This window comes from Capra hircus, chromosome 12 (genome assembly GCF_001704415.2).
Source record: "Capra hircus breed San Clemente chromosome 12, ASM170441v1, whole genome shotgun sequence".
Taxonomy (NCBI): Eukaryota; Metazoa; Chordata; class Mammalia; order Artiodactyla; family Bovidae; genus Capra; species Capra hircus.
In genome coordinates this window covers 60,768,048-60,793,579 of record NC_030819.1, presented here as the reverse complement: position 1 = coordinate 60,793,579, position 25,532 = coordinate 60,768,048, and the positions used below count along the sequence as shown (strand labels likewise).

The following is a 25,532-nucleotide window of genomic DNA, read 5'->3' as shown; positions in this document are numbered from 1 at the left end:
GCATAGTTCAGCTCAGTTTAGTTCAGTCTCTCAGTCATGTCCGACTCTTTGCGACCCCATGAATCGCAGCACGCCAGGCCTCCCTGTCCATCACCAACTCCTGGAGTTCATTCAGACTCACGTCCATCGAGTCAGTGATGCCATCCAGCCATCTCATCCCCGGAAGTCCCCTTCTCCTCCTGCCCACAATCCCTCCCAGCATGAGAGTCTTTTCCAATGAGTCAACTCTTTGCATGAGGTGGCCAAAGTACTGGAGTTTCAGCTTTAGCATCATTCCTTTCAAAGAAATCCCAGTACTGATCTCCTTCAGAATGGACTGGTTGGATCTCCTTGCAGTCCAAGGGACTCTCAAGAGTCTTCTCCAACACCACAGTTCAAAAGCATCAATTCTTCGGCACTTAGCCTTCTTCACAGTCCAACTCCCACATCCATACATGACCACAGGAAAAACCATAGCCTTGACTAGACGGACCTTTGTTGGCAAAGTAATGTCTCTGCTTTTGAATATGCTATCTAGGTTGGTCATAACTTTTCTTCCAAGGAGTGTCTTTTAATTTCATGGCTGCAGTCACCATCTGCAGTGATTTTGGAGCCCAGAAAAATAAAGTTAGCCACTGTTTCCACTGTTTCCCCAACTATGTGCCATGAAGCGATGCGACCAGATGCCATGATCTTCATTTTCTGAATGTTGAGCATTAAGCCAAATTTTTCACTCTCCTCTTTCACTTTCATCAAGAGGCTCGTTAGTTTTTTACTTTCTGCCATAAAGGTAGTGTCATCTGCATACCTGAAGTTACTGATATTTCTACCGGAAATCTTGATTCCAGCTTGTGCTTCCTCCAGCCCAGCCCAGCTTTTCTCATGATGTACTCTGCATAGAAGTTAAATAAGCAGGGTGACAATATACAGCCTTGATGTACTCCTTTTCCTATTTGGAACTAGTCTGTTCTTCCATGTCCAGTTCTAACTATTGCTTCCTGACCTGCATATAGGTTTCTCAAGAGGCAGGTCAGGTGGTCTGGTATTCCCATCTCTTTCAGAATTTTCCACATTTTTTTGTGATCCACAAAGACAAAGGCTTTGGCATAGTCAATAAAGCAGAAATAGATGTTTTTCTGGAACTCTCTTGCTTTTTCAATGATCCAGCGGATGTTGGCAATTTGATCTCTGGTTCCTCTGCCTTTTCTAAAACCAGCTTGAACATCAGGAAGTTGGCGATTCACGTATTGCTGAAGCCTGGCTTGGAGGCTTTTGAGCATTACTTTACTAGCGTGTGAGATGAGTGCAATTGTGTGGTAGTTTGAGCATTCTTTGGCATTGCCTTTCTTTGGGATTGGAATGAAAACTGACCTTTTCCAGTCCTGTGGCCACTGCTGAGTTTTCCAAATTTGCTGGCATACTGAGTGCAGCACTTTCACAGCATCATCTTTCAGGATTTGAAACAGCTCAACTGGAATGCCATCACCTCCACTAGCTTTGTTCGTAGTGATGCTTTCTAAGGCCCACTTGACTTCACATTCCAGGATGTCTGACTCTAGGTGAGTGTTAAGTGATCACACCATCATGATTATCTAGGTCGTGAAGCTCTTTTTTGTACAGTTCTTCTGTGTATTCTTGCCACCTCTTCTTAATATCTTCTGCCTCTGTTAGGTCCATACCATTTCTGTCCTTTATCAAGCCCCTCTTTGCATGAAATGTTCCCTTGGTATCTCTAATTTTCTTGAAGAGATTTCTAGTCTTTCCCATTCTGTTGTTTTCCTCTATTTCTTTGCATTGATCACTGAAGAAGGCTTTCTTATCTCTCCTTGCTATTCTTTGGAACTCTGCATTCAGATGCTTGTATCTTTCCTTTTCTCCTTTGCTTTTCACTTCTCTTCTTTTCATAGCTATTTGTAAGGCCTCCCCAGACAACCATTTTGCCTTTTTGCATTTCTTTTCCATGGGGATGGTCTTGATCCATATCTCCTGTACAATGTCACGAACTTCATTCCGTAGTTCATCAGGTACTCTGTCTATCAGATCTAGGCCCTTAAATCTATTTCTCACTTCCACTGTATAATCATAAGGGATTTGATTTAGGTCATACCTGAATGGTGTAGTGGTTTTCCCTACTGTCTTCAATTTAAGTCTGAATTTGGCAATAAGGAGTTCATGATCTGAGCCACAGTCAGCTCCTGGTCTTGTTTTTGTTGACTGTATAGAGCTTCTCCATCTTTGGCTGCAAAGAATATAATCAATCTGATTTCAGTGTTGACCATCTGGTGATGTCCATGTGTAGAGTCTTCTTTTGTGTTGCTGGAAGAGGGTGTTTGCTATGACCAGTGTGTTCTCTTGGTAAAACTCTATTAGTCTTTGCCCTGCTTCATTCCACATTCCAAGGCAAAATTTGTCCGTTACTCCAGGTGTTTCCTGACTTCCTACTCTTGCATTCCAGTCCCCTATAATGAAAAGGACATCTTTTTTGGCTGTTAGTTCTATAAGGTCTTGTAGGTCTTCATAGAACCATTCAACTTCAGCCTCTTCAGCGTTACTGGTTGGGGCATAGACTTGGATTACTGTGAACATCGAACTTAGCGAGGGCGGCTGCGACTGGCGCACAGAGAGTGGCCAAGAGGAGCTACCCCAGTCCGAGGTCAGGGGCGGCGGCCGGGAAGAGCTACCCTATGTCCGAGACCAGGGCCAGCAGCCGGGAGGGGCAACCCCACGTCCAAGGAGCGGTGCCTGCGTGGGTGCAGGAGGGCCTAGAGGAGCTAGTTCACGTTCAAGGTCAGGAGGGGCGGCAGTGAGGAGATACCCCTCGTCCCGGGTAAGAAGCAGCGGCTGTGCTTTGCTCGAGCAGCCGTGAAGAGATACCCCATGCCCAAGGTAAGAGAAACCCAAGTAAGATGGTAGGTGTTGCAAGAGGGCATCAGAGGGCAGACACACTGAAACCATATTCACAGAAAACTAGTCAATCTAATCACACTAGGACCACAGCCTTGTCTAACTCAACGAAACTAAGCCATGCCCATGAGGCCACCCAAGATGGGCGGGTCATGGTGGAGAGGTCTCAAGCATAAGGAACACGTAAATACAGTGCCTTGGGGAATGGGTTCAGGCAGTCTGAAATACATATTGTCAAGAGGAGAGAAGTGAAAATTAACCTAAGAATGATGAAAGGTGAGTAGGGAACCAGGATCTGGGGGCTAGATCAAGTAACTCATGTTAAAGAGTTTGGACTTCTGATCTGAGAGCAATGATGAGCCCCCTTTGTTATGGGGAGATGATTAAATTCAAACTTTAGAAATCACTGCTGTGACTAGAGTTTAGAGGCTGTTTTGACTAGTGAAGGACAATGCTATTCTAATAAACTATGCAAACATTATTTTATACTCATTAGTAGAAAACAACAAATTCTTTTCAAAAGGTAGGATTTGTACCACTCCAATAATTTGCCTCACAGTATGGGAAGTGCTTTTAAAATGCTCTGTTCTATAACATACATCCCTGCAACTGCAGAGTTCATAAGAGTAGAGACTAGGTTGTATTTCTTATAGAATCAGTACATGAAAGGAACTCAGTCAATTTTGTTGAATAAAATATTGCAAAATTTAATTTACAAACAAACTTTGGTTTGCAGTTGGAATCCTCTGTGCCTCCTTCATCTTCAAAGGCATGTAACTCTCAAAATTAGGGTAAAACTCTCAAAATTTAAAAAAAAAAATTATATTGGCAAGGTCGCTTCATTTTTGCCCTACTCATGAATGCCCCCACATGTAAGTATTATATATCTAGCTGTGTTTTATTTTCTCAAATTTGGCAAACTTGGAAATCTTGTATTTGTCCCTCTGCTGTAATTTTACAAAGGGAAGGGCCAGGAGATAGAGAACTCTACAGTATTAGAAGGAAGTGAGTTTCTAGTTTCTAGCACTCACTTTCATTTCTACACTGAGCATATTAACTTGCCTAGTGTTACTCTGCATAGTGACAATTTTTAAAGTGTTCATGCTTATATAACTCCAAATAATCCTATTGGGTTATTTGGGTTTCTGGGTTAGTGGGTTTCCTTTGAATCAAACTGTTAACGGGGTATGATTTTGTAGATACTATAAACTGTCAACACAAACTGTTTTTCTCTTTTTGGAAATATTTATTAAAATTTTTAGATATAGTCAGAAATGATACAAGATTAGATGGGCAAGCTGCAGTAATTATTGTTATAGACATAATTACGTCTGCAACGAGCAGACATAAAGGAGAAACTGCTTTTAACAAAAGATCTAATCAGGGTATAGAGAAATATTTGAAAACATTTTAACATTTTTTATTTTCCACTTTTTATTTTCCACATTTAAAACAAAAATTTCATTATATATTTCTCATTTAGTGAGAAATGCATAGTGAAAATAGGTTTTTTTTTTAAAGTTTAAAGATAAACCCATTCTTTTTTCTCTAGTTGATGTTTATTTATGTTATCCTGAAAACAAAACAAAACTGCATGCAATACAGATAGTCGTGCACCTTTCAGTTCATACCATGAGAGCTTCAAACACTGGAAAAGAAATCTGGATCCCAGCACATCATGAAAATCCTAACAGTTTAAAAAGCATACGTGCATATGGGAAAAAAAAAAGTGTATGCATGTATGGTACATAAGGAGGTATTTAAGAAGTGGTAACTGTCTGAACTAATAGTGGTATAAAATCCCATATTAAGCTACAAGGGGCATTACACCGAGCTCTTACATTCTAACCCTTGATCGCTTTCTGCTCCCAAATGTGCCATCTTCTGTCACGCTTCTGCACTGTTGCACATGATGTTTCTTCTGCCTGGCAGATCCCTCCCTAGTCTGTTCTTCTGATGAACTCCTATTGATACTTAAGCTCGAAGAGCCTGCTATTCCCTCTGAGAGCCCTCTACCCAACTCTGACACTCACCAAACCATCATTATCATGGTTGGTTTACTCGCTGGTGTCTCTTGCAAACCTGTGAACCTGCTGATGGCTGGAATTCTCAATGCATCTCTGCGCTTTTCACATGTAGCACAAGGCTCAGCACGGAGCACTCACTTAATAGTACTGCTTAATTATGAATGCCTTTATTGACCTATATTTAGTAATACTCATACACAGAAAAGTTATTAATTTGGCCTATATTAATTAAAAGCTATCACATTAAGATAGACCAGAGTTGATTTCCAATTTATTATGTACCAGACAGAGCATGAAAGGTATCCCCTCCTAGTAAGTCCCTTTTCACCATGTTGATTACCTGACCCTACCTCTCTGGCTCACATAATATTAAAGTAGATACCATGACTTCCCTGATGGTCCTGTGGCTAAAACTCTTAGCTCCCAATGCAGGGGGCCTGGATTTGATTGCTGGTCAGGGAACTAGATACTTCACACTGCAACTAAAGTACCTGCATCCTGCAACCAAGATCAAAGATCCTGTGTGTGGCGACTAAGACCCAGTGTGCACGGATGCTAAGTAGTTTTAGTCATCTCCGACTCTGTGATGCTATGGACTGTAGCCAGACAGGCTTCTCTGTCCATGGGATTCTCCAGGCCAGAATACTGGAGTGGGTTGCCATGCCCTCCTCCAGGGGATCTCCCCAGCCCAGGGATTGAAGCCATGTCTCTTACGCCTCCCGCATTGGCAGGTGGGTTCTTTACCATTTGCACCACCTGGGAAGACCCAGCACAGCCAAATAAATAAATATTAAAAAGAATAAGTAGTTATCTAACTAGAACAGGCACAAATAGTGGCAGTGAGAACCCTGTCCATCATAGCCATGCTATTATGAATGCTGGCTGGCTGACCTCATCAGATAATCTTTTTTAATGATTTCAATGTGAGATATTCAGGGATAACTCTAGCAGGAGGGTAGGAAGAAGCCAAAAGATGGAGAAGGCAGTCATCAGAAATCATAAGGCAGCAGGAATTCTGAAGAAGCAGAAGCCAAGACATAAAGAGATGAGCCTAGTGGTGATGCAACCATCTCCTGCTCCAGACACATCTGGGGCCACTTTGCTCTGCTGGCTCCAGTCCCACTGAGTTTTTCCCAGTCCTGGGTCCATACCATGTGGCTTCCTATCACAGGGCCAATGCACATACTCTCCCCTCTCTGGAAATAGCCCCCGCCCGTATCTGCCTACTTTAGTTCTACTCACCCTTGAGCTCTCTTGACTTCTTATTTTCTCAACTGACCTCTCCTGCTGGGTAAAATCACCCTATCACACACTCTCATAGCACCACATGTGAGAGACATTCTCTTCAAAGTGTCATTTCGCAAATCTATTATGTAATTTATTAGTATAATTGCCTGCCCCCCTCCACCTTAATCATTTGCTTCTCTAACTACTCTATCTCCTATTGCTTAGCACAGTGCCTGGCACACTGTAGAAACTCAGTTAAGTACTCTGCTCAATGATTAAATTTTAGGTGTATTTAAAGTCAGGCAGTCTGTAGTAGCAAAAATATAAACAATTGGCTCCTTAGTGTTAATGGATGGCTGGGATTGAAGGGACATTTAAAAGACCCGGGCACTGGAACTCAGATGGAATTTCAGTTTTGCATAAGGCTTGGTGAGACATTCCCATTTGTACTTTACTATGGGACTTCCCTGGTGGCTCAGATGGTAAAGAATCTGCCCACAATTCAGGAGACCAGAGTTTGATTCCTGGGTCAGGAAGATCCCCTGGAGAAGGAAATGGCAACCTACTCCAGTATTCTTGCCTGGAGAATTTCATGGACAGAGGAGTCTGTGTCCCATTTAATTTGCTATTAAGGTTTTGCTCTCCAGTAATAATAGAAATAAACCAGATGCTGTTATTTCCTCCAGATATGGAGGTTATTTACAGGTCGCAGTCCTAACCCCTTCTTAACGCTGCTTCCCCTAGTGCTCGCCATGGTGTCTGGCACACAGGAGTGGGGGCAGCTGCATGAAGCTCCACTGCATGTTTCTCCAATACTCATGCTTTAGTAAACAAATAAAAATGTAGACTAGAGACGTCCACATAAACTAATTCATAAAGAGTGTTAATATATTTAGCTAATTATAAATTATGTCACGCAGTTAGCAATTTTTTTTTTTTTTTTGGTCAGAGGGGAAACACTCTTACTGGGTAAGCAGGTAGATTAAAAAAGATCCTTATCCTCATAACTAATGCCATTAAGATTTGAGTGGGGGTATTCCACAGAGGAATACAAATTAATCTAGATGAGAAGTAGGGAGAAAAAGACATGTTTATATACACATATGTATAGAATTTTAATGATATATTTCTATATGATATCTAATACACAGAAACAGATACATGAGACAAACTATATTATTTACCAATAATCTCCTTCTATAAACACTGAGATACAGTAAAATTCTGCTTAAAAAAACCCCCAGAAAATAGCACAACTTGCTTTTTCTTGATTAAAAACGTGATTAACCTCCCCCAGAGTACAGCTGAAACAATATGCAGATACTATTTTTATCTATAAGACTGGCAAAAATCTAAAACTTTGATTGTGAGGAAAACAGGCAATCATATTGCTGGGGCAAGTCCAGGTTAGTACAACATATTAAGAACATTCTGTCATTGCCTATCAAAAATGTCAAATACATATGCCCTTTAATGAAGCAGTTTCATTTCTAGGGATTTATCCTGTGGATATACACTCAAGAAAGCAAGATGAAGCATGCACCAGATTTTACATTGCAGAATTGTTATAATTAAAAAACAATGGAAAGAAGTGAACATGGGTGGGAAGGAGGAGGACACTAAATAAAAAAAAATATATTAAATAAAAATTTTTAAACAGGGTCAAATAAGCTTACATTATTTGAAATGCCTTTTTAAAGAAAAAAATACAAAATTACAAATAAAAATTAGCTATGTAAGTGAATAATTATTTAGAATGAGAATAGAACAATTACAACATATACTGGAGGCTTAGAAATGTAGGTTTTAATTTCTTTTCCCTGAGGCGTCTTAAGGCATTTGAGTAGAGTGAGATCACAATACAATCCTTGGTAACTCTGATCTCTCATAAGGCCCTGTGGAGTAAGGGGGCCTGATGTAAAAGCTTCATTAGCTTGCAGATTACAGGAAATCTACAAGCAAATCTAGGTGTCTCAATGATGCGTATACTCAAAAAAATTTCTAGCTGCCATAAGCTTACTTAATTTCTCAATATACATTTTAATTTATTTTTTAAAATGTGCCAATGTCGATCAGAACTGTCAGGTATGCCTTAAACAGGTAATAACTTCCTTAAGTTTACCATATCTCTAACAAATCTTTTTGACATCACAAGCAATATATTTAGTATTAATATTAAGCACAATATTAAGCTTATGTAATTTTAATTAACATTGTGTTTTTATGTCATTTTTATTAATAGTAAAATACCTAATGCATGTTCAACATTATATTTCAAAGTATTTAAAAGATATTGGATAATCATGGAAAAATACTATTTTCCTGCCCATTAAAAAAAAAAAAAAAAAAGACCAATGCTTTCTTGCTCAAAGACTGATATGCCTGTGTTCAGTTGCTTTAAACTAGCTTTGCCTGAAAAGCATTTCTCATGTGATGAGGAAAAGATATTTTAATGCATTTTGAAATAAAAATTCTAACCTCTAATAAAAGCCTAGGCATCTAGGCATTAAAATGAAATTCAATGGTAAATCAAAGCTAAACAAAAATTACATTTCCTCACACTTTTTAGCTCCAAGGTAAGGTTTTACAAAGTAATATTAAAAAGAAAGTTTAATATATGACAGCTGACAATTTCAAACTAATCCCTAACTCTACTTGCTTTTTCTTTTCTGAACTGCTGAAGCAAAGTCCAATAGATAGCAGATGAATCTCAGGTCCAGTACAAGCTTTTTAAGCCTAATCAAATGGGTATAAAAAGATATATAAAAAGATGAAAGTGCTTTGCTTTTAGATATGGCAAAATAAATCGGTGAAAAGCTGAAAAAAGAAGTGAGATGTTCCGTAGGGGCAGGTTAAGTCTGATGCTAATGCTTACTTAAAATGGTGACAGTCTGGAGTGGTGAAGCCTTGCTGGGCTGCTTTAATTTCTCCCTGGAATAGCTCTCTCCCAACCTTCTGCAGCACATCAAAGTCTCAGGAGCTCAATTAAAATTGGATTATATTGAAATGCTCTATCTATGGGAACTGTGTGCTCACTAACACTTTTCTCTCAGTAATACTCCAGATGACAGTTGCCCATCCCAATTTAAACAGTTGTCATAGAGACGGGGAACTAAAGCAGCAGAAACTAACAACACAAAGGAAAGGTAAGGGCTAAGATTTCTGTGAATGAGGAGCTTGCTTTTTTTCAGCAACACTGTTTATTAGACCGATGACAAAGTACAAGAGACACAAACAGTATTCCATTTTGTGTCTTGCATGTGAATGGAATGATAACTAATGGTAGCACTAAGATTATGTCAACATACATAGCCAAGTGTTTTCTATTTGGGCGTGTTCTGCTTTTACTAAAAATTAAAATCAACTGTTTTTCCCAGTGGAAAGCAGCTATCAGATACTGTGAGAGTGAAGAGACTACGGCTATCAAGCCTATAAAGATGTCAATATCTACTTCTTATGCGCAGGTAAAATCCACAAGAATTATTTCTTGGCTAAAGATCTGTTTTCCTTACAACCACACAGTTGTAAAAGTTTAAATTCGGGGTTGAAAATGATAAAGCATGACCTGCCTGCATGCATGTTTCAAACGTATACCAATTTTTAGTAAATCCAGTTAACTTTAAAAGGGGTCCTAATACTGACAAAAAAAATTTCCAAATTTGATTCTGTAACTTATTTCTGGTTTTAATTAGCAGGTATTCTATAATCTTCTATAATTTCTCTTCCTGGCATCAGAGTTTATCAACATGGGTGGAAAATTCTGTCAGCTCCCTCAAAGCCCAAGAATGAAGATAGCTTAAATGTCTGGCAGTTCTAAAGAGCAGTGTATTTGAGAGTGTAGGCTGCTACTAATGACACTATGTTCTCATGTAGATGGCATGTCTCTGGCACTAGGAAAACTCTTAACCTTTCTTGTAATTGGCTTATCGCAAGTCCCAAGGTTGTTTTCCAGTCACTGTGAGGATCACCATGGAAATAAAACGACTATTGCGATTTTAGAGTACTGTGTTTTGTTTTTTTCTTTTAGGATCTCAATACCTGGGGTTCTTTTTCTCTTGGGAAGACTCTGTTAGGATTTTGAAGCAGCAACAAGGCAGAGTGCACAAAGAGCAGGCCAAGAGGGAAGGAAGCAAAAATGTGTCAGAAAATCTAAAAACCGCGCAGATCAAAATTTGTCAAAACAAGGCCCTGGTTTAAACCAACAAGGAGGGCCCCTACAGCTTGGGCCTTGACAAAGCACAGACTTTTTATTTATTTATTTATTTATTTATTTATTTATTTTTAGCCCAGCTGTAGAAAACACCATCTAATGAACCTGTCTGGGGCGGCTGTCCCCATCCTGTCAGGCATGTCAGGAAATGACAAGCACTGGGGACAGGCCGCCGCCAGTCATAGACAGGCCTGCCAGCTGGAGAGTTCAGCCCCAATCTAATCACACCACCAGAAAATAACTTTCACGCTTTCAGCCTGACAGGATGGACTCGAGGAAAAAAAAAAAAAGGGCTGGAAACAATGCTTTTTGTTTCAATTACATATCATTTTTACGCAGTAATTAAAAGGAAATTTACTAACACACACAATCCATGTTACTTTGTATTAATGCAACAAAGTGTAACTGTCATTATTAGAAATGGATATAAAGGTACTTTGCTAATATGGACACAGAAAAAGAAAGGGAGAGCACCTCCATCTCTTGCCATACCTAGGCTATATTGTATCAGAAATTTAACACTGTTTTCAACTTGGTTTATTGATATCATAATCAGTTATCTTCAAAGAGTTTTCTTGTAGAGATCATTGGGGAGCAGTGGTGTTGATTTTATTTCTTGCGTTTTGAAAACCAGTATGTATGAACCTGGGTCTCCTGCACTGCAGGCAGATTCTTTATCAACTGAGCCAACAGGGAAGCCCAATGTATGAAGAGAGTAACAGGATAAAACTATTTTCCAATGGCACATTTACTGCATTTGCGATGTTGAAAGTGTCATTATGAATAAACATGAGGACAGTATGACTTGGCTTGTGTTTATATTGCACAACTTGACACAAGGGACTAAAAGAGTTGTAAAAATCACAGTCTAATTAATTTCTGTGAATCAGATGGTCGTTTTAGCATCAGGTAGATCATCACATAAGTATGTTCATTTTACACATAACTATTGAAAGTAGAGTTACATGTAATATGTATGGGTCAACCCTTGGTTCATGATATGACCACATATAAATAAATGATTATATAATAAGATATACTTTACACTCAGTAGTGTTTTTCAGTCACATTTCCCATAGGGTAACTGCAAGCATTTGCACCAAAACAAAAAAGGCTCTGTGTGTATTTGTGGGTCTATAAATGCACAGAACAGGCTGAAAGTGCTATTCATTCTGATTGCTAATAGTACACTCCCACTTATTTTTGAAGTCATGAGTCACAACATTCAATTTAATGGTCATAATATTACATTAAATATTAATATGTTTGAGACATGTTACTGAAAATGTCACTATTGAAAATACAAAGTTAGAATCTAATAACTGCCATGTACTAGTTTGACTGATTCAGTCAACTTAAGTGACCTCTGTGAGCCAATTTCCTCATCTATAAAATGGTGAAAATAGTGTCTGCCTCATGGGATTGTTGTGGATTAGACTGTGCAGAGTGTATCTAGCATAATGCCTAGAATACAGTGCATGACTAACAAAGTGGCTACTGCATTTTACTTAAGAGAATCCAAAGAGCAAACAATACAAAATTAGGTTTTACTGTCTAAAAATAATACTTCCTATGGAGAGCAAATATGGGGCTGGATACTGATTCTACTGTGTAAAAGACAAGTCTTTCATAATAGCCCAATCACACTGAAATCACAGTAAGTAAACAGAATGGAGCAACTGAGACAGGAATATGCCTAAACTATGGTTACCACCCTAAGTGTTAGTTGCTCAGTCATGTTTGACTCTTTGCATCCCTGTGGACAGTAGCTCACTAGGCTCCTCTGTTCATGGGATTTCCCAGACAAGAATACTGGAGTGGGTTGCCATTTCCTTCTCCAGGGGATCTTCCTGACCCAGGGATTGAACCCATGTCTCCTGCACTGCAGGCAGATTCTTTACCATCTGAGCTACCAGGGAAGCCCAATTACACTGAAATCACACTAAGTAAACAGAATGCAGCAACTGAGACAGGAATATGCCTAAACTATGGTTATCACCCTTACTCCCCGCAAATAACCATGAGAATCTCAATGAATACAAGAGAATAGGACTAAGCTACTCTGTTCTAAGATAACTGAGGTAAAGTGGGCATGCATTTAAAATGTCACATTTTCTTATACAAAATACATGTGTCTAACATATAATAACCTCACTCAAACTCTTGTGTATAATGTGTCATTAGTTTGCTCAGTACTGCGTTCCTGGTGCATTATTTAATTCATTTCAGTCATGTAGGAGTAAGGAGAGCTATGGCCTAATGACCTCAATTTTCACTTAAAGAAACAAATTTCCGTTTTGCAAACTAAGACAATTTTTCTCCTGTCAACCTTGTTTTAAAATATTAACCTTATTCCCATTATAGTAAATACTCGTATTTGTCATCCAGGTTTGCTTACAATTGCAACTTTATCAAGTTATAAAATATTGCTCCTGCTCTTACTTTACCTATCCCAAAGAAAAGATGAAAAATAAATATTTTCAATGAATTATCTTTACTACCATGTAAATGCACTTAAAAATGCCTTCTTTATTTTTGTTTGGCATCAACTAACATCAAGAAAGAGAGCAAAACAAGGCAAACAGAACATGATTATAGGTCTTCTTGATAATGACTAGATACACTCTTTCTGGAAATCTTTGGCCTGCCCTTCTGTTAAAAGCCATCATAATGGATGCACTTATTCTTGGAGTAAAATTACTGGATATATGAAATACTGAAAATTCGATAGGAAGTCTAAATTGAACATGATCAAATTACTATAATGCACCACAAAACAATGTGGAATTCCTAGGAAAAAAAGGAAGAGAACAGAACCATGGTGGAGTACAACTCGTATCTGTAATGTTTTGTTTCATAAAAATTATCAAAAGCAAATATGGCAGAATTTTACAGTATGTTAAAGGCAGACATCAGATACATGGCATTCATTATATTACTCTTTTTTCTGTTATGTATTTCACAGTAAGATAATTTAAAATATTAATAAAATGAAAAGTATTAAGTGTATGCTCTTATATCTATCTCTCTAAAGATGTGCCAAACATTTTCACATGTTCAACTTTATTTAGTCATCATAAAATCACTGTGTGATGTGTAGGGACAAAATTTCTACTTCCATTTTATCAGTGAGATGGAAAAGACTTAATGATGTTAGCCTACTTCCATCAAGGTCACAAAGGCCTGAATGCTGCTGCAGCTGAGACTATAGCCTCAGAGTTTCCATATAGAGCACATTCTCCCAAAAATATGGGCAGGTTTTCTCAAACGTATTTCATTAATAATATTTTCAATGATTTCTATAATCATTTAATGTATATCTTGGTAAATGTTCAATGATATGCTATACAAGGCACTAAAGCAAAGCAACTATATTAAAAGCAATAAAATTTAATAGACTTTGATAGTAACTCACTGATAAGCATTAATTTGTCTTAAATTTTTTTCTGAAACATGGTAGGACACCAAAAAGAAAGTAATAAATGTTGTGATTCAGCATAATACTAAATAAATCACACCAATTTTAGTTCTATACATAAAAATTTAAAAGTGGATCCATGTCAAGGATCAGAATACATTGTGCCCTACCTTTATAATGCTGTCTGAATAAAAGCCTTCTAATCATTCATCCAGGTGGTCTGTTCTCATAATAGTACCTTGCCTGCTGATCAGGAACATCCATATAAGTGCTTGCAGTTGTAACTCTTCAACATTGTGTAAACAAGCCTTTACTGGGAAGACGGTTGTTTTCCACTTTTCCATGATATATAAACCAATATGTTCAATTATAAAATTCACATTATATACACTAATTAATGCTATGTTTGATAATGTGAAATAAAATCCAAGTGATGTACTATGGCATTTATGCTTTCTTTGGAAAATGTTCGGCTTAATTGGGTTTGCTGAGAAAGACAAACTCAATGTTGAAATTAAGGAATTTAAAAATGACAATATGGTTCAATGACATAGACTTTACTACAGAATTTACTCTAACTGGAATAAATAATCTATGAATGTGTTGAGGATGGTCCTGTAAATGGAGCTCATAGGAAACACTGATAGGCACTTGCGGGAGTGGGAGAAGTGAGTCACAGGAGATGGAAGGAGGGAAGAGAAGGATCCTTCTCTCTTTTAACCTCTAGCACAGTTCTTCCTGATGGACCCTGAGTCGGCTCCAACTGTGGTGTAGACCTACAGGGAGCGCGTGAAGCGCCAGAGTCTCCTCTCTGCCATGCCTCAAGGAAAGAGCTCTCATTAAAGACATCCTACCAATTAGCTTCACTGGGGTGATTATCAATCTTTTAGGAATCAATACAGCAAAAGAGTAATGAGGAAACAATGAATATTAAAACATTACCATGGAATGTGATGAAAAGAGGCTGGCAATGTAAGTTCTTAGCTTTAAATGTTTTCATCTAACAGAAAAAGAAAACACATGAATCAAGCATTCATTTTAATTTCAAAGAAAGAACAAAGGAAAAAAAACAGAAATAAATAAAGTTAAAATAAAAATAAAATCAATATAAAGTTAAAGAGGTAAAAATCTTGAAAGTCTAAAAATGGTTCTTTGAAAAAAAAAAGTGAAAAGACACAGCACTTGGTAAGTATCTTTAAAATAGAGGGAGAAAAGAGTACACAAATCTAACAAGTAGGGTTGTAACAATGGATATAGAAAGATGCTTACAATTGAAAATGAATACTCTGAAAAACTATATTTTAAAATAATTTCTATTTTACAATGTTGAACAACTCCCAGAAGAGGTAAGTATTGCTTGGATAGTAACTAACTGGGTGTCCACATCTGGAGGGGTTTCTTCCATTGTGAGTTTCCACTTCAAGTTACTGTCTCTCAGACCTGAGGGTCCAGCCCATATCTCCCCCGAGGCACAGAGCCATCACTCACTGTCCCCTTCAGCTGAATGTCTCACAGGAAACTCAGTGCAATACATCTCATATGAAACTCAGTGAAAACTGAAGGTGTTAGTCACTCAGTTGCGTTCGGCTCTTTGCGACCCCATGGACTGTAGCCTGCCAGGCTTCTTTGTCCATGGGATTGCCCAGGTAAGAATATTGGAGTGGGTTGCTATTTCCTTTCTGCAGGGGATCTTCTCAACCCAGGGATCAAGCCTGGGTCTCCTGCACTGCAGGCAGATTCTTTACCACCTGAGCCACCAGAGAAACCTATTTTCCCTAAAACTTGCTCATCTTTCTTAAGAAAAGTAAGCTTAAATGATTGATCATTCTGAAGCCAAGAATGAAATTCTGTGAAAATGAACTTTGTACTTTTTGAGTTAAGTGATTACATTCAAAGTACCTAAATTCTTGAAGGCTTATATTTCTGACCTATCAAATAGTGAAAATAGGATAGAAATTCACAGAGACATTATGATGAATAAATAAAACAATGAATAGGAAAATCTCTAGCATGGTGCTTCTGTGTGGCATAATTGCTTGGAAAAAGTGGTAACTATTACAGTAGTAAAGTTCCCGTTATTATCTTAATGGATGGCACTATTATTCATTAAATAATCAAAGCTGAAAACTGGAATTTATCTGTAAATGTTATTTTAATCCCTATCTCCAACTGATGACTAAACAATGTTGATTCTAGCTCTAAGTGAAAGTCGCTCAGTCGTGTCAGACTCTTTGCCACCCCATGGACTGTAGCCTGCCAGGTTCCTCTTTCCGTGGAATTCTCCAGGCAAGAATACTGGAGTGGGTAGCCATTCCCTTCTCAAGGGGATCTTCCCAACCCAGGGATTGAACCCAGGTCTCCCACATTGCAGGTGGATTCTTTACTATCTGAGCCACCAGGGAAGCCCTCCAAAATAGTTCACAAATCTGCCCTTTCCTCTCCATTTCCAGGTCTAAAGCCCTCACTTGGCCTACAGCAAGTCTCTTAACCGGATCTGTAATCTGCTTTGATCCATGGTATACTCTGTAAATCATGTGTATGGTGCACTCACTTCTCCCCAGTCATAGCTGATTGAGACCAGGGTGAACACCTGTTTCAGACACTAGACAATCAGATTCCCTCTCCTTGAAATTTGAAACTGGAATTTTAGTTTGTATTGGAGCAGAAATAAATTGTAGGGAGCCAGTGAGGCTACTCTGCGGTTTTGAGCAGGGAGATTTAGGGAAATCTAATCAGTGGAGAGAAATAACAACGGAGCAGAAGCAGAGACAAGAAACCACATGGCCAAAAAAGGGAGAAATCTAGACTCTCCAAATCTAGAAATTTAGGTTTTCCAACTCTCAGTTCCAGTCCCCCATCAAGCTCCAGCTGTACTTGTCATTGGATGTAATAAATCACCCCTAACTGCTTAAAATAAGTGCTCTTTTAGTTTAAGCTGGTTTGAGTTCTATTTCCTGCAGTCAAATGATTCCTGAAAGTTTATACTTGTGATAATAACGGAATCAGGATTAGAACTTGCATCTGGCACTTGGCTGCTTACATCCTATCAGATTCTATTTTCTCCTGTAGGGTTCTTGAGTAAGAAAACACACAAAATTAATAATAATCAGTTGCAAAGCTAAGAACCCACTCCAGTGTTCTTGCCTGGAGAATCCCAGGGATGGGGGAGCCTGACTGGCTGCCGTCTATGGGGTTGCACAGAGTCGGACATGACTGAAGCGACTTAGCAGCAGCAGCAGCAGCAGCAGCAGCAGCAGCAGCAAAGCTAAGAACTTTAAAATAATCAATAGCTGATACTATCCTCTGTCACTGCAAGGCTATTCTGGCAAGAGTTGGATTGAAGAATTTACTGTGGATCTGAATCCAAAGCAAGGCTTCTATCACCCAGCATGAAAATAAATTTGGAGGTATAAAAAAAAAAAAAAAAGAAATTTGGAGGTATAGAGATCTGGATAGCTCTGTGGGAAAAAATGGCTGGGCTTCAAAAGAGACCTATCTCAACCTGATGATTCTACAGAACAAGGTAGAAGAAAGCAGGCTGGGTAGCCTATCTTGAGGGATCAGTTCTGTCCAGATGTGTTTACCTCATGGGAGCCGTGACAATTTAACATTATACTGACCCTACCAGTAGTGAATTTTTTTTTCTATCTTAAATATTTATTTTAAAACAAAACATTATAAAATAACTAAATAGAATTTTATTATTTTTTCTTTTTTTTTTTAATTTTAAAATCTTTAATTCTTACATGCTTTCCCAAACATGAACCCCCTCCCACCTCCCTCCCCGGTAGTGAATTGTTATGGGTCATTAAATACTGTGAATTCTGGAAAATCAGAGTAGAATAAAACCAAGCAGTAGTTTCTTCTGTATGGACAAAGCAGAGATGTGAGGAAATAAAAGAATCTCCTCTCAACAGAAGTCTTAGCAGTAAAAATTGTCCAGACAGAAAAAGTTCGGCTATGGTATATCATAAATAAATCGTGAGTTTCAAGAGCAACCTCTCCAATTGAGGCAATAAAAACACGCTGAAACCTCCAATGGACTTTATTCTGGTTTAAGAGAGAGGAGACTTGTGAGAAGTGTGAAGACTGTTATTTTCCCCAGGAGGGTGAAGAAGGAAAGATGGTCAGGACGAAAATAACATACACCCATAGTGGAAAAGGGAGAGACCAATTCCTGGAGCTACTGGGGAAAAGGATGGTGGTCACTGGTGTGGTGTCCCTTGGAGTCCGGTGGTCAGGATGTCCCCGGTTTATCTGCCTGTAGCTCCAGACAGTCTCACCTACTCCTCAGTACTGCCACCACTAGCAGACCCTCTCCTCTTGGGCCCTTATTCTATTCAATGCCCCTGTCCTCAGTGCCACCCGAGTTAAGCGGAAGAGACATTTCAATCTTTTCAGTACAGGGAGAGACATGGTGCCTGATGCATTCTCACCACTGGAGCATTGGTTCACTTGGTGATTTTATCACTGAAGCATAGTTATACATGGCAACTGTATCACCATGAGGCACTCTAGGCTTGCCTTCTTAACTAAACAAATCATCAGATTACATCAGGCTTCCTAAAGTATACTGACTCTCGTCTATATTATACTGAGTGCTATTTTCAGACTTTTGCTCACATTATCTTTACAAATAAATGAAACTAATATCTTATTCATGGATGCCTAGGAAATCAAAAGGTAAATGAGATAATATCATTATCAAAAGCATTTCTTTATAACTATTTGGGGATGCCAATGTGATAAGCACTATATAAAGCCAATTAGAGACTTGAATGATCCTACCTTTAAAAGACTATCCGTTGAAATATAAAAATAGAATGAACTCATAGGTGCAAACAATTGACTACAACTAAAGTCCTAACTTATCTGACATTAAGGAGTGTCATTTTGTGCACTAGGAGGCAGTCTAAAATTTTGAAATTTGGGTAATGTGAGACCATGAGAAAATGTCTACATTTCCTACCGCAAAAGACGATTCAGAAACAGTTTATAAGAGAAGGAAAAAAGAGGCCTTAATTAATAAGGGAAGTTTGAATTCTAAAAAGAAAGAAAGAAAAAAGAAATTTAGGCATAACAACTTGGCAGACAATTTGAAAGGCTAAGTAGAGTTGTCCTGGTAATTTGTAGATGTTTACTACTTGTCTCCATAACTGAGCATCAAAATGTGCTAAGGGTGAGAGAGGAACTAAGTCTACTTCTTTTGCCATCTTCTATGCTTGATTTGGGCCAATGGTTTGTCTCTTACAGTCATCTGAGGGGCAGCATGTACAGTGGAAAGGGTCAGGCTCCATGAACTAGCCCACAAAACTCCTCTCTCAAATGGCAGGTTCCAGGCGACATTCTCGGAGAAGGCAATGGCACCCCACTCCAGTACTCTTGCCTGGGAAATCTCATGGACAGGGGAGCCTGGTAGGCTGCAGTCCATGGGGTCATGAACATTTGGACACGACTGAGCGACTTCACTTTCACTTTTCATTTTCACGCATTGGAGAAGGAAATGGCAACCCATTTCAGTGTTCTTGCCTGGAGAATCCCAGGGACGGGGGAGCCTGTGGGCTGCTGTCTCTGGGGTTGCACAGAGTCGGACATGACTGAAGTGACTTAGCAGCAGCAGAAGCAGGCGACATTCTTCCTGACCCAAACTCTATCAATAACTGGAATCATGTGACTAGTGCTAACTGGCAGGGAAACCATGTGTACTCACACCGACTGGGCATTTGTACATGAAAAATAGTATGCTGTTTTTTATGCTTCTCATAAAGCTGCAGGGATGTGTTTTTCTCTACATTTAATAAGTAATAACCATTCTACCCATCATCTGACATAATCATGACTAATGTTTCCTGCCTTCCCTAAATTGAGGCAACTGGATCAACACAGGAGTCAGAGTTAAGAATGCCTGTCATATAGCATCTCTTTCACTAAGACAAGGACACATAGAGCCTAGTGGTATGGTGGAAAAGCATGGACTCGGGCATTAAATAAACTTCAGTTCCACTTGTGATTCTGTCATTTCACTGCTTTTGTGCTTTGCCAAAAGTAGTTTGGACTCTCAGGGTCTATTTCCACATTTATAAAATAGGGATAAAAAGTACTGATTTTAGGAGTGTATAAGAAAGAAATAAATATAATAAAGTGCCCTATATTTCACTCTTTCCTTATCTCCATGTACCATCAATATAACTGCAAGGGAATGGTGTTGTGTTTAATAAATTTGATTCAAATGCCACATGAAAAGAGTACTATCTTCCCAACCATGCAGGCCACTTCATGAAGGCAGGTTCTTTACACTCAGGACTGAATAAAGGTAACTCCTTGATAATAAAGTGGGATGTACAAATCAGCATTCCAATGTTAATGTTAAATGTTAAATAATCAAAAGGTTAATATTAAATTTCAACATGAGAGAGTCAAAGCTCAGTCATGTATAAGGAAAAATAGTATAATGTAATATATATATATATATATATATATATATATATATACAATGCTGCTAAGCTGCTAAGTCGCTTCAGTCGTGTCCGACTCTGTGAGACGTCATAGATGGCAGCCCACCAGGCTCCCCTGTCCCTGGGATTCTCCAGGCAAGAACACTGGAGTGGGTTGCCATTTCCTTCTCCAATGCATGAAAGTGAAAAGTGAAAGTGAAGTCTCTCAGTTGTGTCTGTATTCAAATGTATTTAAAGATAATAGTTGACTGATTTGTAATACTGAATTCCAGGCTCAACTGACAACAGGTAGAGTATATAGCGCTGTCTACTTGTTCTTCACATCATCAAAGGATGAAGCTCCTTTTGTAAGAAACATGATGGCTCCACTGGCTACATACAGTGATCCCATTAGTTGGCGTATTTATGGAGGAAGCATTCAAATGCATCATAGATGGCTTGCCTGAAGAGCCCTTGTTTAAAAAGATAAGCACTAATATGACCCCCTTCTAGATATTGGATTTCACCACCAGGCCAAATTTCTTGTAGACTTCGAACTCCTGTTCATGGAATATACACATCTTCTTTGGCTTGAACCACTATGATGAGGCTTGGGTCAACTGGAACTGAGAAGTTTGCTACATAAGTACATTCATCCATAACTCCTTTCATAAATATTAAAGATTCTTTCTGAAGATTGTTTCTTCTTTGTTCTTTACTGGGTAGGTGGCATGACTGAGGACTGCAACTTGTGTAACTACTTTTGTTGGTTGAAAGTGTTTGACTGAAGCAGTCCATCTTGGAGGTATCTTGTAACAGGAGTCCTTCTGATGCGGCACTGATAGATGTTTTACCAGATTTATGGCACTCAACAGGTTTTTGGGACACAACTTGGTCCGTCATATCTAAATTTAAAGTTCTACAAACCAGATTAAGGTTAGTTAGCTTGTCTGCACTGCTAGGGAAGCATTTCACAAACTCTTGTCCCATTCTGAAAGAGTCTATTCCACACTATTCAAGCATGTGAATAATTTATTCTTCATAAACTGTGTATAACACTGCTTTTCTAGTTCCCTCTAATTAATTGATTTACTTAGCACGCCTGTAGTGAAGACCCCAGATGCTGTGGACCAAGACAGACATGGAATTAATGGCATGGGCTTAGGCCAGTTGGATACTGCTAAGGAAGCCATGTGTCCTCCCACGGATATTCCGGTCATTCCTAGAGGTCCATAACCCTCCCTCTCTAGCCAGTGCAAGAGTGCTGCAGATTCTAAAACAAGAGCTCCTCCCATCACAAAAAGGTCAGACATGTTTTTTAAGCTGGACCTTATCTGGTCCTTGGATTTCCTGCAGCCATAATAAGGGTTTTCTAACAGCAAAGAGGCCATTCGGGCTTCTTTAATCATAGGACAAGCCATTAGTGTTCGTCGTCTCTGGTAATGACGATCTCCTGTTCCAGCAAGATGAATGCATACAGGTCTGTATTTGCTGTTCCACTCTTTAGGCACAATAAATTGGAACCTAGCAATAACAGATTCAATTGGCATGATATCAGGCACATAATGGGCCATGGGGGAAAAAAGGATCCATCTAGGATCTTACAATCTGATTGCTTTTCAGTCTTATCGATGTACACTGGATAATCACTTGAAACCAGATTCTGACATCTTTCTCGATTTCCAATAATCTTTCTGAATTCAAAGAGTCTTTTGAGATCCTCTGGCCTTCCCCATCAGTCTCCAGTATAGAATATCTAACTTGCTCACACCCATCAGTAGCCAACAAACATCTGCCTCCTGGCACGTAGGCAAGAGCTGCAAGAAGCTTGCGAAGCGTGGCCTGGAACAGCTACTCACTCAGTGGCTGCTTGACGGACGCCTGCTGTCCAGCTGGCCGAGACTCCCAGCACCACGGCTCCCTAGGCTCCTGGGACTCGCCATCCTTCTGAGCCCCAAAGGCAGTGACAACAGTCTCCCATATATATATATAAAATATTATATATATAATTAATAATATATATTATTGTATATATATTATATATTATTGTATATATATTACTAATGTATATATATGTATTACATATACAATATACAATTGTATATATACAATATTTTATATAATTATATATGTAATATAATTATAATATTATGATATAGTATAATAAAAAGTATAACAGTATAAATAGCATAAAAGTACTCAAGGATTTCCCTGGTGGTTCAGTGGTTAGGACTCAGTACTTTCACTGCTGTGGCCCAGGTCCAATTCCTGGTCAGGGAACTAAAGTCCCTCAAGCTGTGCAGCGTGGCCTAAATAAATAAACAAAAGTACTTGATTGTGATGGTTTGAGAATTTTATTTTATTCAAATTCAACAAATATTTATTTGGATTCTTGCTAGATTTCATCTGTTCTGGAGCCAGGAAAACTTGTGTACAAATTAAGTGTATGGAGATTTCAGAGAGAAACAGATAAATTTAATGGTTTTGGGGAAAACTTCTTATTAAAGATGATATTTGATATGGGCTTTGAAGGATGCCTAGTCTTTAAAATGTGGAAAAGGGATGGAGGATGGAATTCAGCAGCTTATAAAGGTAGGAGAGGCTTCTAGTGTTAGGTTGGAAAACATCAAACTAATTAAAATTGGCAACAAGGCCTTGGTGATTAGAAGAACGGTTTCTTTTAAGATCAGGAAGTGAAAAGAAAATTTAGGAAGAAAAAGAAAATGATGCATTTGGTTTGGGGTAAGCAAGGCATCCTGAGAGGACTCCCTAGGAGAGCAGGCAGCTAAGACTATGGAGTAACAGCAAGAAGACAAGACGAGGAGATGTTTGGCATTATCTACACAAAAAGAGCTTAAAGCATGGAAAGGGATTAGGTCTCTAGGCTAAAGAATGAAGGGGACTGAAAGGATGCACCTTTGGGGATGAGACAGTCTATATTAGGGTCACAGCAGAAAGAAGAGCAGCCAGTGAAAAAGACTTAAGGGCCAGTGAGTTAGTAAAAAAGTGCTTGAGGATTTGGGACGCTCAGTGTGAAATGCTGTATAGAAATTGGAGACTACTAAGACAAAAAAAGCCACTGAATTTAGACCCTGATGGATCTAAAATACAGGATAGGCATAAAAAGGCAACAGGATTTTGACTGAATATATATATAAGATATGTGTTGCTTCAGTTGTGTCAAACTCTCTGTGACCCCATGGACTGTAGCCTACCAGGTACCTCTGTCCATGGGATTCTCCAGGCAAGAATATTGGAGTGGGTTGCCATGCTCTCCTCCAGGGGAACTTCCCGACTCAGGGATCAAACCTGGGTCTGTCACAACTCCTGTGTTGGCAGGCACATTCTTTACTACTAGCGCCACCTGGGAAGCCCATATACGATACAGTAAAGACAAAGGAAAAGGGCTATGTAGTGTTTGAACAAATATGAGGTTCGGAGCCAGGAAAACTGGGTGTGAATCTCCGACGTTTCAAAGTTGTGACATCTTTAATGTCAAGGTTTTTCTTCTGCAAAGTGGTGATAATGATGTCTAACTTCCTTAGTTGTTGTGAATATTTAATTTGGATATCGTATGTAAAGTGCCTAGTACAGTGTCTGGTCATATTATGTGCTTGAAACTAATGAATGTTAGTCCCTTTTCACTTGCTCCATGGAGAATATCAGGCAAAGGATAATCCTTCATTGAAGGGACATTTAAGATAATCAGAAAGACAGATGTGAAAAGCAATAAAACAGCAAGAATCAGGGTGTGGCATGAACAATACATTTAAAAATCAAATCAGGACTTCCCAGGGGTCCATTGGCTAAGATTTTGTGCTACCAAAGCAGAGGGCCCAGGTTCAATCCCTCGTCAGGGAACTAGACTCCACAACTAAAGAGTTTTCATGCTGCAACTAAAAAGATCCTGCGTGCTGCAACTAAGACCTGACAGCCAAATAAGTAAATAAAAATAAACATTAAAAAAGTAAAAATCAAAAAGCGAAAAACACTGAACCAGGTGTCTGAAGATGTTGGTTTTATTCCCAGAAACATCATTTACCACGGAATTCTTTGATAAACTCACTTAAGCTTCTACTCAGTACTCAGCTTTCCCATTTATAGAACTGAAATAGAATTCTAGTTCCGCTGAACAAAAATGACTATTTTGGGGATCAAATATAAGATGTGTAAGAAAACAGTTTACAAGCTATTACACAATAAAAAAGAATTACTGGAAGGTATACACATCTAGCATTTGATACATTATGGCTATCCATGTCTGCATGTGCGTGCACACATTCAACTGTCAGTTGCTAGCTGGATATTAACCTTGAATGATTCTCACTTCTCTCTGACATCTGAATCCCAACCATTTGTTACTTTTCCTGAATATATAAACCCACTATGTAGACAAGGATGAAATTTAGGTTTTAGGTTCAGGTTCATAAATTAATCTCCAACTTTTGAGTATCTCCATTGAGTATATATTTAAGCTTGTAATTTGGTCATCTGACTTTCCTGTAGGCTCAGTTCAGTTCAGTCGCTCAGTCGTGTCCGACTCTTTGCAACCCCATGAAATCGCAGCACACCAGGCCTCCCTGTCCATCACCAACTCCCAGAGTTCACTCAGACTCGCGTCCATTGAGTCAGTGATGCCATCCAGCCATCTCATCCTCGGTCGTCCCCTTCTCCTCCTGCCCCCAATCCCTCCCACCATCAGTCTTTTCCAATGAGTCAACTCTTCGCATGAGGTGGCCAAAGTACTGGAGTTTCAGCTTTCGCATCATTCCTTCCAAAGAAATCCCAGTACTGATCTCCTTCAGAATGGACTGGTTGGATCTCCTTGCAGTCCAAGGGACTATTTTTAACATTTCTGGAGCATTTAAGATTAACTCCATGGCAGGAGTAAATTACAATCAAAAGGGAATTCAATGCCCCCAAAGATTTCTTAGATTCCAGCAAAACACCTGTGTTACTATTTTGCAAACAGGATAGTGGTTTTTACATTATAATTGCATCTTACTGTGCGTGATATAATGTATCCTTTGGAATAATTGACCAAATGCAAAGTTATAAGAAACAGGTAAAAGAGGAAAACAAAGACTGAAGTGTTTTGAAGTTTCGATTACTCATACCGTCATTTGATAAAAGGAATGTATTTACTATTATTTAAGAAAGACATGTATTATGTGAATGGGAAATGTGCTTAGAAAATGAAAGTAACAGTCAAAACTGATTATAAAATATACTGTTTCCTTAACCTAATGCTCGCAGGACGATTAAGATAATAATCTAATGGGTTTTGAAGTGTTCCATCACTGACTGAATCTCTAAATTTAAAAGAGCAATTT

The 25,532-nt window shown here is 38.8% G+C and overlaps 1 protein-coding gene, 1 non-coding gene and 1 pseudogene across 9 annotated transcripts in view; 1 reads left to right on the top strand and 2 right to left on the bottom strand.

Moving 5' to 3' along the window:
- Nucleotides 1-25,532, bottom strand: part of NBEA (neurobeachin) — a 667,995-nt gene that overhangs the window by 145,053 nt on the left and 497,410 nt on the right. The gene's annotated exons all lie outside the window — the stretch shown is intronic.
- Nucleotides 20,611-21,974, bottom strand: LOC102178636 (annotated as a pseudogene).
- Nucleotides 22,408-22,479, top strand: TRNAE-UUC. Its single transcript has one exon. It is a non-coding gene; the product is annotated as a tRNA-Glu (tRNA).